An 11,338-nucleotide genomic window follows, 5' to 3' on the forward strand; every position below is an offset into this window, starting at 1 on the left:
CCACCCGGGAAGAGCCTCAGAAAGGAGAGACATCTAAGGCAAGAAGAGGGGTCCCTATTTGCCTCCAACTCTCTCAACAACACCAACGACCAGGACAAGGGACCACGACCTTCCCCAGTCCCCCAAACCCCTGACAGGCCATCACCCTCCTCCCCCTCCCTTTCTCCCTCCTCCCCACACCTGAAATTCACTGAGGAGATGATGGAGCGGGTCAATGCTGGGCTCAGATCTACCCCCCGTCCCAATCCCTTTTTGTCCCCCATAAACCCCCCACCAGAGCGGCCAAAGGTTCGCCATCGAGCCCCACCCTCAACAGAGCAATCGAAGTCACATTGCCCAGCCTCGCCCCCCTTAGTTCCTCTTCATGCCCTGTCTCCGCAGTCTGATGCGTGATGTGTGAAGGGTCCGGGCTGTGAGGATTATGGCAGTGATGACTTTTCCCAGGAGAAGCTGGGACCCTGTTTACTAGAAGGTTTTAAAATTTCTGTACTTTTAGGTGACAGGAGACATGTGGCCTGGTCAAAACACAGAGAGCTGCACTCTAAAAGATCTTTAAACATAGTAAACATACCTTGTGTGCCACAGACTGCTCCCAAACACGAGGGGACAAGTAATACCTCTAAAACACTTAAGTTGGCTTTATTAAACATTAGATCTCTAGCTGGGAAAACATTTTTAATTAATGATTTAATCACTGAGCACAGCCTTGATTTTATGTTTTTAACTGAAACTTGGTTGGACCAAAGTAACAGTGGAGCTGTTCTCATCGAGACGACCCCTCCTAACTACAGTTTTATCAGTGAGGTCAGGGCGAGCAGGAGAGGAGGAGGGGTTGCTGTCTTATTTAATGAATCATTTCAATGTAAGCAGCTATCTCCTGGAAGTTTTCAGTCTTTTGAATATGTGGCTTTACAGCTGAAGGCCCCATCCAAAGTTGTGTTTCTTAATGTTTACAGGCCTCCCAAATACTGCACAGACTTTTTTAATGACCTCAGTGAACTGCTGTCTGTGATCTGTGTTGATTTTGACTGTGTAATTATTGCTGGGGATTTTAACATTCATGTGGACAACCCTCAGGACAAAGGGACTAAAGACCTGAGTAACACTCTGGGCAACTTTGGGCTTACTCAGCATGTAACAGAGGCCACACATAATAGAGGACACACTCTTGACCTACTGATCTCCAAAGGCCTGAGCATTTCAAAGGTTACTGTGTCTGATGTGGGCCTGTCTGATCATTACTGTGTTTTCTTTGAAAGTAAAATCTCAGCCCACACAAATATATCAACAACAGTGATCACAAAACGGTGTATAACTGAACACAGTAGTGCAATTTTTAACCAGGTCTTCCCATTAACACCTGACCTGCCCAGAGGGTCAGTCAATGAGCTCGTCAATAGCTTCAATGCTAACATGTTAAATGTAATGGACACTATTGCTCCAATTAAGGTGAAGGTTATCTCTGGAAGGAAAAAGTCTCCATGGAGAAACTCCACACTGGTGAAAAATGAAAAAAGAGAGTGTAGGAAAGCTGAGCGCAGATGGAGAAAAACAAACCTCCAGGTTCATTATGACATTTATAAAGAGAAACTTCACAATTATAATTTACAACTGAGGAATGCAAGGAGGTCCTACTTCTCTGACATCATCACTAAAAACAGCCATAATGCTCGGGTCTTATTTTCTACAGTTGACAGGCTAACAAACCCTCCTGTGTCAGTGGCAGCTGAACTTCATTCGACCATGGCCTGCAATGACTTTGCCAAATTCTTCACTGAAAAAATCCAAAAGATTAGACAAGCAATTGGTACATCAACAGCAGATCCAGGATATGTACTGTGTCCACCGAAAAACTGTTTAAACACCATGAAATAGTTTCAACCTATTAACAGCAAAGACCTGGAGGACATCTTAGGTCAACTGAACTCCTCCTCCTGCTGTTTAGATGTCCTGCCAACAAGTTTTTTCAAAAAGGTCTCAAAGACTTTAGAGTCAGACCTGTTACAGATCGTCAACTTTTCTTTATTATCAGGTGTGTTTCCAGAATCACTAAAAACTGCTGTAATCAAACCTATACTGAAAAAGGACAATCTTGACAAGACACAAATGAACAACTACAGGCCGATCTCAAATCTCCCGTTTTTAAGTAAGATCATTGAAAAAGCAGTTTCTCAACAGCTCAGTTACTTCTTAAAACAGAATAATTGCTACGATGCCTTCCAGTCAGGTTTTAGACAGAACCACAGCACTGAAACCGCTCTGACCAAAGTGTTTAATGACTGAATGTCTGAATACAGACAGTGGAAAAATGTCAGTCCTAGTTTTACTGGATCTCAGTGCAGCATTTGATACAGTTGACCACAACATATTACTCAAACGACTGGAGAACTGGACAGGTCTTTCAGGAACTGTACTAAACTGGTTCAAAACATACGTAGAAAACAGGAAATACTTTGTATCAATAGGTAACTTCACATCTGAGCAGACAAGTATCACATGTGGAGTTCCCCAAGGTTCCATCTTGGGACCCCTTCTGTTTAACATCTACATGCTCCCACTGGCACAGATTATAAACAACAACAAAATAAACTATCACAGCTATGCAGATGACACACAAATATATATCACAATGTCACCAGGAGACCGAGGCCCTGTACAGGCTCTTGGTAAATGCATTGAGGAAATCAATGACTGGTTGTGCCACAATTTTCTCCAGCTAAACAAAAACAAAACTGAGGTAATAGTCTTTGGCGCCAAAGAAAAACGATTACAGGTCACCAGAGAACTTCAATCTATACATCTAAAAACCACAAACCAGGCGAGAAATTTGGGTGTAGTGATGGATGCAGACCTAAACTTAGAAAAACACATTAAGACAATAACAAAGTCAGCTTACTATCACCTCAAGAATATATCAAGGATAAAAGATCTGATGTCTCAACAGGACCTGGAAAAACTAGTCCATGCATTCATCTTTAGTAGGCTTGATTACTGTAACAGCATCTTTACAGGTCTACCTAAAAAATCAGTCAGACAACTACAGCTCATTCAGAACTCTGCTGCTCGAGTCCTCACTAAGACCAAAAAAGTGGACCACATCAGTCCAGCTCTGAGGTCCTTACACTGGCTGCCTGTCCGTCAGAGGATAGACTTTAAAGTTCTGATGCTGGCCTATAAAGCTCTGAATGGTTTAGGACCAAAATACATCAATGACCTCCTGACCCAGTATGAACCATCCAGATCCCTCAGGTCATCTGGATCCGGTCTTTTATCAGTTCCCAGAGTCAGAACCAGACACGGAGAAGCTGCATTCAGCTTTTATGCTCCTTATATCTGGAACAAACTCCCAGAAAGCCTCAGATCAGCTGAAACACTCAGTTTATTTAAATCCAGGTTGAAGACTCACCTGTTCTCAGCTGCATTTGAATAAAGCACCAAATCCACACTTTAAGCTTAAATTTCAAAACTTACATTTAACTACTGATTTTATCTACTGTTCTGATTTTATCTGTTTTGATTTTATATACTGTTGTTTGTTTGTTTGTTTGTTTGTTTGTTAATTAGTTAGTTAGTTTATTTGCTTGTTTTAATCAATTTTAAATCATGCTTTTTATTTGTTCTTGTTTCTAATGTCTCTGTAAAGCACTTTGAATCACCTTGTTGTTGAATTGTGCTATACAAATAAACTTGCCTTGCCTTGCCTTGCCTTAATAAACTTACAAGTTTTTAACTGCACTGGGAAGTTCAGCACCTATGAGGACTTTTTTCTTTTTGTTTTTAATTGCCAGACTTATTCTGAATTTAAATGACCAAACAAATAAATAAATAACTTGATAAAACAAAATGTAAAAACTCACTTCCACAAACTCTCCAGAACATGATCAAAACTGTGATTTTGTCATTAATGAAATACTACAATCTAACAGCTCACCTGTCACATGTGTGGAAGAACACATTAAAAAATAAATCCATGTTATTTCAACAGCACTGTCAAGTTTCCTCTGTGTGGTAACGTTCATCCACTTTTTCTTAAACATTTATATTTCAGTTTCAGCCATGATAATGATGAAGGTGAAAATTTAGCTCTTTGTTTCACAAATCTCACTGCCAATTTAACATCTATGTCACCTTCCCCTGTTTTATGTGAGAGTGCAGAGCCTGAAGTAGAAGTAGGTCAACAAAGTGAGAGAGCCACCATCAAGTTACACAACAGGTTTTACCCTTTGTCAAATAACTACAAGCCTCAGGTGGGCAGGCTGAGTTCCTTGAAAGCACATTTTTTTTAATGTTTGCTTTTCATATTGACATGAATATTGTGGAGTTAGAGTATTTCTCAAATTTAATTGCTGGCTTTTTAGTTTGTTATTGCCCTCGTACCTGTTGAAGGTAAACTACAATGCATATACACACAGACACACACATTTATGTATTCCTTTATTTGTAATGGTAGAGGTGGTGGGGTAGTATTTGGTGACTAATCAGCGTGGGTGGCTCTAGGCTGCAAAATTTCGTGTTCAGCTCCCCCTCTTTCATGAGTCATTACTCTCACACTTCTTTCTGCTACTAAACACTGCAGCTCCTTTACAAAAACAGAACAGAGGAGAGGAGAAAGAAGAGGGTCCCAATGCAAAGCACGTAACAATGGTTATTGCAGGCAGCCACTTTAATTTTTATAAAGACCTGATGTTTTTGGGTTTCAGTTGTGTCTCTTCTCTGGGGTTGGTTCAGCATGGAAACAATGACATATCCTGGAATATTACGTGGCATCCAGTAATGTCCTCATTTACACACTTGACACTGTTACGATTAAAACAAGTATGCCCAGGACCTGACTGTAGAAGATGATTTGTCTTCTTGTGAAGATGTTCAAACAGGCAGAGATGATTTTAGGATCTGCAGATAAAGCTAATTTGATAATGTGAGCAGTTATTGCTGACTCATATCACTCTGCATGGGTAATCGTGGGCTCTACCACAGAGCACTACGCCTTTCAAAGTGATGCAATCTGGCTGTTGCTAGGAATGAGGGTTGCAGTGGGCAGCGTGGGGGTGTAGCTTCACTCAAAAACCAGAAACTTTTTACCTTTCAGTGACAAGTTTCTGGTTTTTAATCTACCAGCCAACTGTGAAACATGCCTGTTCTCTGTTAAATTGACTTATTTAAAAAAAAAAAAATAGGTGAATTTTGGGGTATGAGTCATAAAAAAGTTTTTTCAAATATTCCTGTATATCTATTATGTAGGTCATAGGGACAGCAGTCTAAGCAGAGATGCGCACATCTCTACGTGCATGAACAACATCCCCAGATTCAGTTTTCAGTTTTATTTGTCATATGCAAGTTAGCACAGGGTCAACAATGCAATGAAATGTGTTTGACGAGCAGCAGTCACTCAGCAGAATGGTACAGTAGGAGAAAATATAAGAAAATATAAGAAAATAAAATAATAAAAAAATAGAAAAATAGTAAAGAGCAAATTATTAGAGAGACATGGTAAAAGAGAAAAGATGACTAAATATATATGTATCTATAAATATAAATATATGTACACTAGTGATTAAATAAGAAAATCTTGAAAAGAAATATGACGGGAGGGCAGATGGGATATTGCACAGGAATGAGCAGCAGAAAATTACAGTATTGCACTTTTAAATCTAAATATCAATGACAATAAAGTGAAGTGACCAGTGCAGATTAAACAAAGTACTTGTGAAGCTGCAGGGTAGCTTCTGAGTGCTGTGTTGTGTGTGTTTAAGTGTTGTGGTTGAGGTGTTGTACGGCTTGGTGGTAAAAACTGTTTTTAAGTCTTGTAGTCCGAGCAGACAGGCTCCTGTAACGTCTGCCAGATGGTAACAAGGAGAACAGCTGATGTGCTGGGTGGTTGTGGTCCTTGATGATGCTGTGTGCTTTACGGAGGCATCGCTGGAGATAAATGTCCTGAATGGCAGGAAGCCTCGTGCCAGTGATGTGCTCTGCTGCCTTCACCGCCCTCTGTAGTGATTTACGGCTGCCAGCAGAGCAGCTTCCGTACCAAACTGTGATGCAGCTCGTCAGCAAGCTCTCAATTGCACACCTGTAGAAATTTGAGGTGATGTTGGCGTTCATGCCAAACTTCCTCAGCCTCCTCAGGAAATAAAGCCGCTGGTGAGCTTTCCTGATAGCAGTGTCTGTGTGAAGGGTCCAGGAGAAGTCCTCGGTGATGTTGACTCCAGGGAATTTGAAGCTGCTGACCCTTTCGACCTTGACACCGTTGATGTGGATGGGCTGGTGTTCCCTGACCGGTCGTTTCCGGTAGTCCACTATTATTTCTCTAGGTTTGCTGATGTTGAGAGTCAGGTTATTTTCCAGACACCACTCGTACAGCGCCATCACCTCCTCTCTATAGGCCGTCTCATCGTTGCCTGTGATGAGACCTATGATGGTTGTGTCATCCGCAAATGTGATGATGATGTTGGACTCGTGATTCTTAAACCGCTCCAGCTTTTCCAGCTTAGGACCATAGACTCAGATTTGGAGGTGCTGATGTTCATTTCCACCGCTTCACACTCTGCTATGAACTGCTCTAGCACTAGGACACCACCTAATGTAGTGAATAGAACCCCATCATCTGCAAAAAACAAAGATGATATTCTGAGGTCACCCAAAGTGGAAACCTTCCATCACCTTGTTACGCAGTAAAACTACCCATAAAAATTAGAAACAGAATCAGTGATTTAGAACCCCAATGGTGGAGTACAACACTGACAGGGATCGAGTCAATCTTGTGAAGCATTGGAGCTCCTGCAATAGTTGTACAGGGACCAAATGGCTCGTAGCAATGGGCCAAACACTCTATATTCAAGACGATCAAATGCCTTTTCCAGGTCCACAAATTCAAATTCCCACACACCTTTAAATATCCTCAAGAGTACAAAGAGCTGGTCCAGTGTTCTCCAACCAAGATGAAAACCACATTGTAGTTTTATGTTCCATCTTTGGGGACTGAGAGAGTGAGTCATGGTGCTTTCCAACGTATGTCTCAGATCATTCATGATTGTGACTGATCTTTTTGTGAAGTTATAAAAGTTATATATAAAAGTTGATATGAAGTCACGGATAGTGTTTAATTTTACTGAGAAGTTCAACAGCAGTGAGGATTTTCTTCTTTGTTTTTTTAAATTACTTTCATTTTTTCCCCCCCTGTACTCAGGTCAGTTTTATGTGGTTGCGGGTGTCTGTGGCTCAGGTGGCAGTGCAGATCAACTACTGATTGGAAGATTGGTGATTCGATTCTTGGGTTCCCCAGTGTGCATGCCAAATATTCTTGGGCAAGATACTAACCCCAAGTTGCCCTCCGATGAGTTTATCAGAGTGTGAATGTTGGTTAGATTGCACTTGATGTTAGAAGTGCTTATATGAGTGGGTGTGAATAGGGTGAATGAGGCTTGTTGTACACAGTGCTTTGAGAACGGGCGAGTAGAAAAGTGCTATATAACAATCAGTCCATTTACCATCTCTTCAGCCTATCGTGGCTACTCCAGCTGGTGATTTCATCTTGCCTTGTCACATGGAAACAAAAGTTGATATAACTGAGTGTTCTAGCCCGACCTCCAGCCTGAACCCCACCGTCATCTGAGTCGAGATGAATATGATCATCTCAGCGCAACAGGGAGGTGACTGACGTGAAGATCCAATCACACGTCAGGAGGAAGCTGTTGTTTACAGATGGCAAGATGGAAGATACAGAAGTTTTATCTCAACATCAAAGACTCGAAATCAGTCTTCGTTTCTGCTTTTTGCTTGCTGGTGAGTTAGAAAGAAAAGAGTTTTTCTTAAAACTGAAGAAAAAACACTCAGAGTCATTTTGGTAGTAACTTATTGCTCCTCAAAGAACTACTAAACATTGTTTTGTAAATAATTAAATGTCTTCTGATATTTCACAACCAAATTCAAACTAAAAATTCAAACTAAAACCATGACAACAGAGACAACTCTGAAACTCTCCAAACTCCTGATCTGATATAGATGTAAGCTGCAGGTGAGAGCATGAGAACAAAAAAAAAAAAAAACGAAGAGAGTCCAAATAATTTATCTAACACATTTATAGCAAGAGAGTAGAACACAATACACAACATTAAAAGACCAAAATAAAAGCAGACCTGATAGCCAGCTGGGGATTGGACCAGGGACTCCGCTCTGACCGCTGACATCTATCTGGGCTGCGCTCAGCCCATTGGGCTGTGAGTTCTTTGAACTGCCTCCCTAGGCCTGGCTCCAGGACGAGGTTTTAAGATCTGAAATTCCTATTCATTTTAAAATCCCCAATTAAAAAAAAAAACTAAGGAACTACAAAAACAATATGGGAGCCAACCATTTAAAATGATGTTTAACAAGAAGTCACTCTCATGCTGCTCTGTGTATTTTCCTTTTGACAAAGCAAAGCTACTGTGCTTGAATCACTTTTAGAAAACGTCTACTTAAAAGCAGGTAAAAGTGCTGACTACCCAATTATTCTTTATTACTAACTGTCTGTTAAATTTCAAATGTGTGGGATGACCACAAGGATTCTGCTGTGCAAGCATGAACAGGAGGCTGCAAGCTTGACTGCTCGTCACTGCCTTTGTTGTCCTGTTATATTTTAGATAGCACAGAGCAGACGGGTGAGTTTATTAAACTTCACTGAACAACCTGCAAATTTCATTAAAAGTTTAATAAACTGTCATCTTGTCTTAATTTTTAGGTAGCACATACCTTAAACACTTCAAGCTTTAAGCTAATGATAGTTATATAAGTGCTGATAAGATAAGATAAGATAAGATAACCTTTATTAGTCCCACACGTGGGAAATTTGTTTTGTCACAGCAGGAAGTGGACAGTGCAAAAGTTATGACGCAAAAATTAGAATACAATAAGAATAAATACAGTACACAGCTGTACAGAATAGAATAAAATAATATACTATATACAGTAGAATAAAATAGAATAAAAATATACAATAAGATAAAAATAGAATACGAATGCTATATACAACTGAGTAAAAATACAACGATGCCAGAAAAGATTATTGCACTTAGTGTTATTGCACATGTGTGGATGTGTGTGTTTGTTCAGTTAAAGTCTTTGTTGTGGAGTCTGACAGCAGTGGGGAGGAAAGACCTGCGAAATCTCTCCGTCCCACACCGTGGGTGCCGCAGTCTCCCACTGAAGGAGCTGCTCAGCGCTGTCACATGCATGCTGGTGCAATAAGCTGAGAGGATTTCTATCATTTTTTTGGACCCAAGTGGACTTTAATCCCTGTAAGTGGTTTGACCAAAATAGTGACAACAGGTTGAAGTGCTGAAACAGCATCAATCATCATCATCACCAAAGCAGACAGTTCATTTCAAAAGTGTTAAGTGGTGTGTTGTCCAAGTTAGTGTTTTTCTGAGCTCATCTGCACACGCACATCAAAAAGCATTTAGTGTGTTGTGTGGTGTTTTTCTGTCTGTTCATTTTGTTGCAGTGACAGTTCACAAAGGTCACAAACACAAACTGATTGTGGTCACAACTCAAAGTTTTAGCTTTGGTGCATTTTGGATTTTATAATGTGGATGTTTAAGCCGTGAGACCAGTTTTCCCGTGATTCACTCGCGTACGTCAGTTTGAAGAGGAAAAAGAACTCCACGGGACTCCGATGTGAAAAGATGTAACAAAAAATTTATTCCACAGTTTTTGCATCTTACAGGAGTGGTCAGGTTTAACTTGTCCTCAACAAAATAACCTACTACGGTAGGAAAACCGTGTGGCTCTGTTCTACCCTGCTGCCCCGTATAGCTTATGCCGTGTTAACTCCTTTTCTCTCTCTCTCCCCCCTCCCGCACCGCATGCACTAATTTGCATACATCCGTGATGCCCGGATTTTACTATAAACACGAGTCTTTAAGGCACATGTATTCATGGTACTACGTAACCTAGTTCCACCATAAACATGCATCTATTTCCTAAAATTATTAATTACACAAACAAGCTTAACAACAGCGAAATATAAATACTAAAACATATGAACTATCTTAACTTGGCTCCCACATACCGGCCCCTAATTGTGACCCTATTACACAATTACCAAATTACACTTGTGGAGCCAAGGTACACAAACTTCAGTCTCTGCAGTTGATTACTTCAGTCCGATTCCTGCAGAAGGCAAATCTTCGTAATGGGCCTGTCCAGTACACTCGTCTTGGTTTTGATCCTAACCTGCCGCACCATTCCTGCCTTGTCTGAGATAGCATGGATTACTTTCCCTGTAATCCAAGAGTTGCGTGGGGCTGTATCGTCAACAATAAGCACAATGTCTCCAACCAAAAAGTTGCGAGATGGACGGGTCCACCTTTGCCTCTCTTGAAGTTGTGGTAAATATTCCCTTTCCCATCGTTTCCAGAATATTTCCGACATGTATTGCACTTGCCTCCATCTTCTTCTTGCGTAGAGATCTTGCCTGTCGAACAGTCCGGGAGGAAGAGATGGTTTGTTCCTGAGCAGCAACAGGTGATTGGGAGTGAGTACTTCCAGATCATTTGGATCACTGGACGCTTTGGTTATTGGCCGACTGTTAATAATGGCCTCCGCCTCACACAGAAGTGTATGCAGGCTCTCTTCATCCAGTGTCTGCAGCCTCAAGGTAACGTTTAGGATTTTCTTCACTGACTTGATCAATCTCTCCCAGACCCCTCCATGATGGGGTCCTGAGGGAGGGTTGAACATCCACTGAATGCCTTGTTGTTTTAGGTGGTCTTCAATTTTGGACACATTCCATTCAGCAATGGCTCTTTTAAGTTCACGCTCTGCACCAATGAAGTTAGTTCCATTGTCAGAACGAAGGGTCTTTATCTGGCCTCGTCTGGCTATGAAGCGACGGAGAGCATGGATGCAGGAATCTGTGTCCAGCGAGGCTGCCATCTCCAAGTGTATTGCACGAGTGGTTAGGCAGGTGAAAATGACTCCATACCTCTTCACCGTACTTCGACCACGTTTGATCTCGAACGGACCAAAGTAGTCCACTCCGCAGTTAGTAAATGGAGGGTCATCTGGCAGAACTCTGTCTCGGGGTAGGTCGGCCATTTGCTGCTGTCCTGCAACTCCATGCTCACGCCGACAGGCAATACACGTAGCGAGTATTTTTCGTACTGCAGAGTTGGCACCGGGTACCCAAAACTTTGTTCTCAACTTGGAGATAACATGATTGCGACCACTATGAGCCAAGTTCTCATGTATTTCTCTGAGGATAAGCTTCGTGACGTGAAGATCCTTGCTCAGGATTGCTGGCCGCTTAGCCTCCTCGGGTAGTGCTGCTCTGCTGAGTCGCCCTCCGACCCTAAGGATGCCT

This window comes from Rhamphochromis longiceps, linkage group LG3, assembly GCF_057381845.1.
Source record: "Rhamphochromis longiceps isolate RC_006_pf linkage group LG3, R_longiceps_female_GT1.1, whole genome shotgun sequence".
Taxonomy (NCBI): Eukaryota; Metazoa; Chordata; class Actinopteri; order Cichliformes; family Cichlidae; genus Rhamphochromis; species Rhamphochromis longiceps.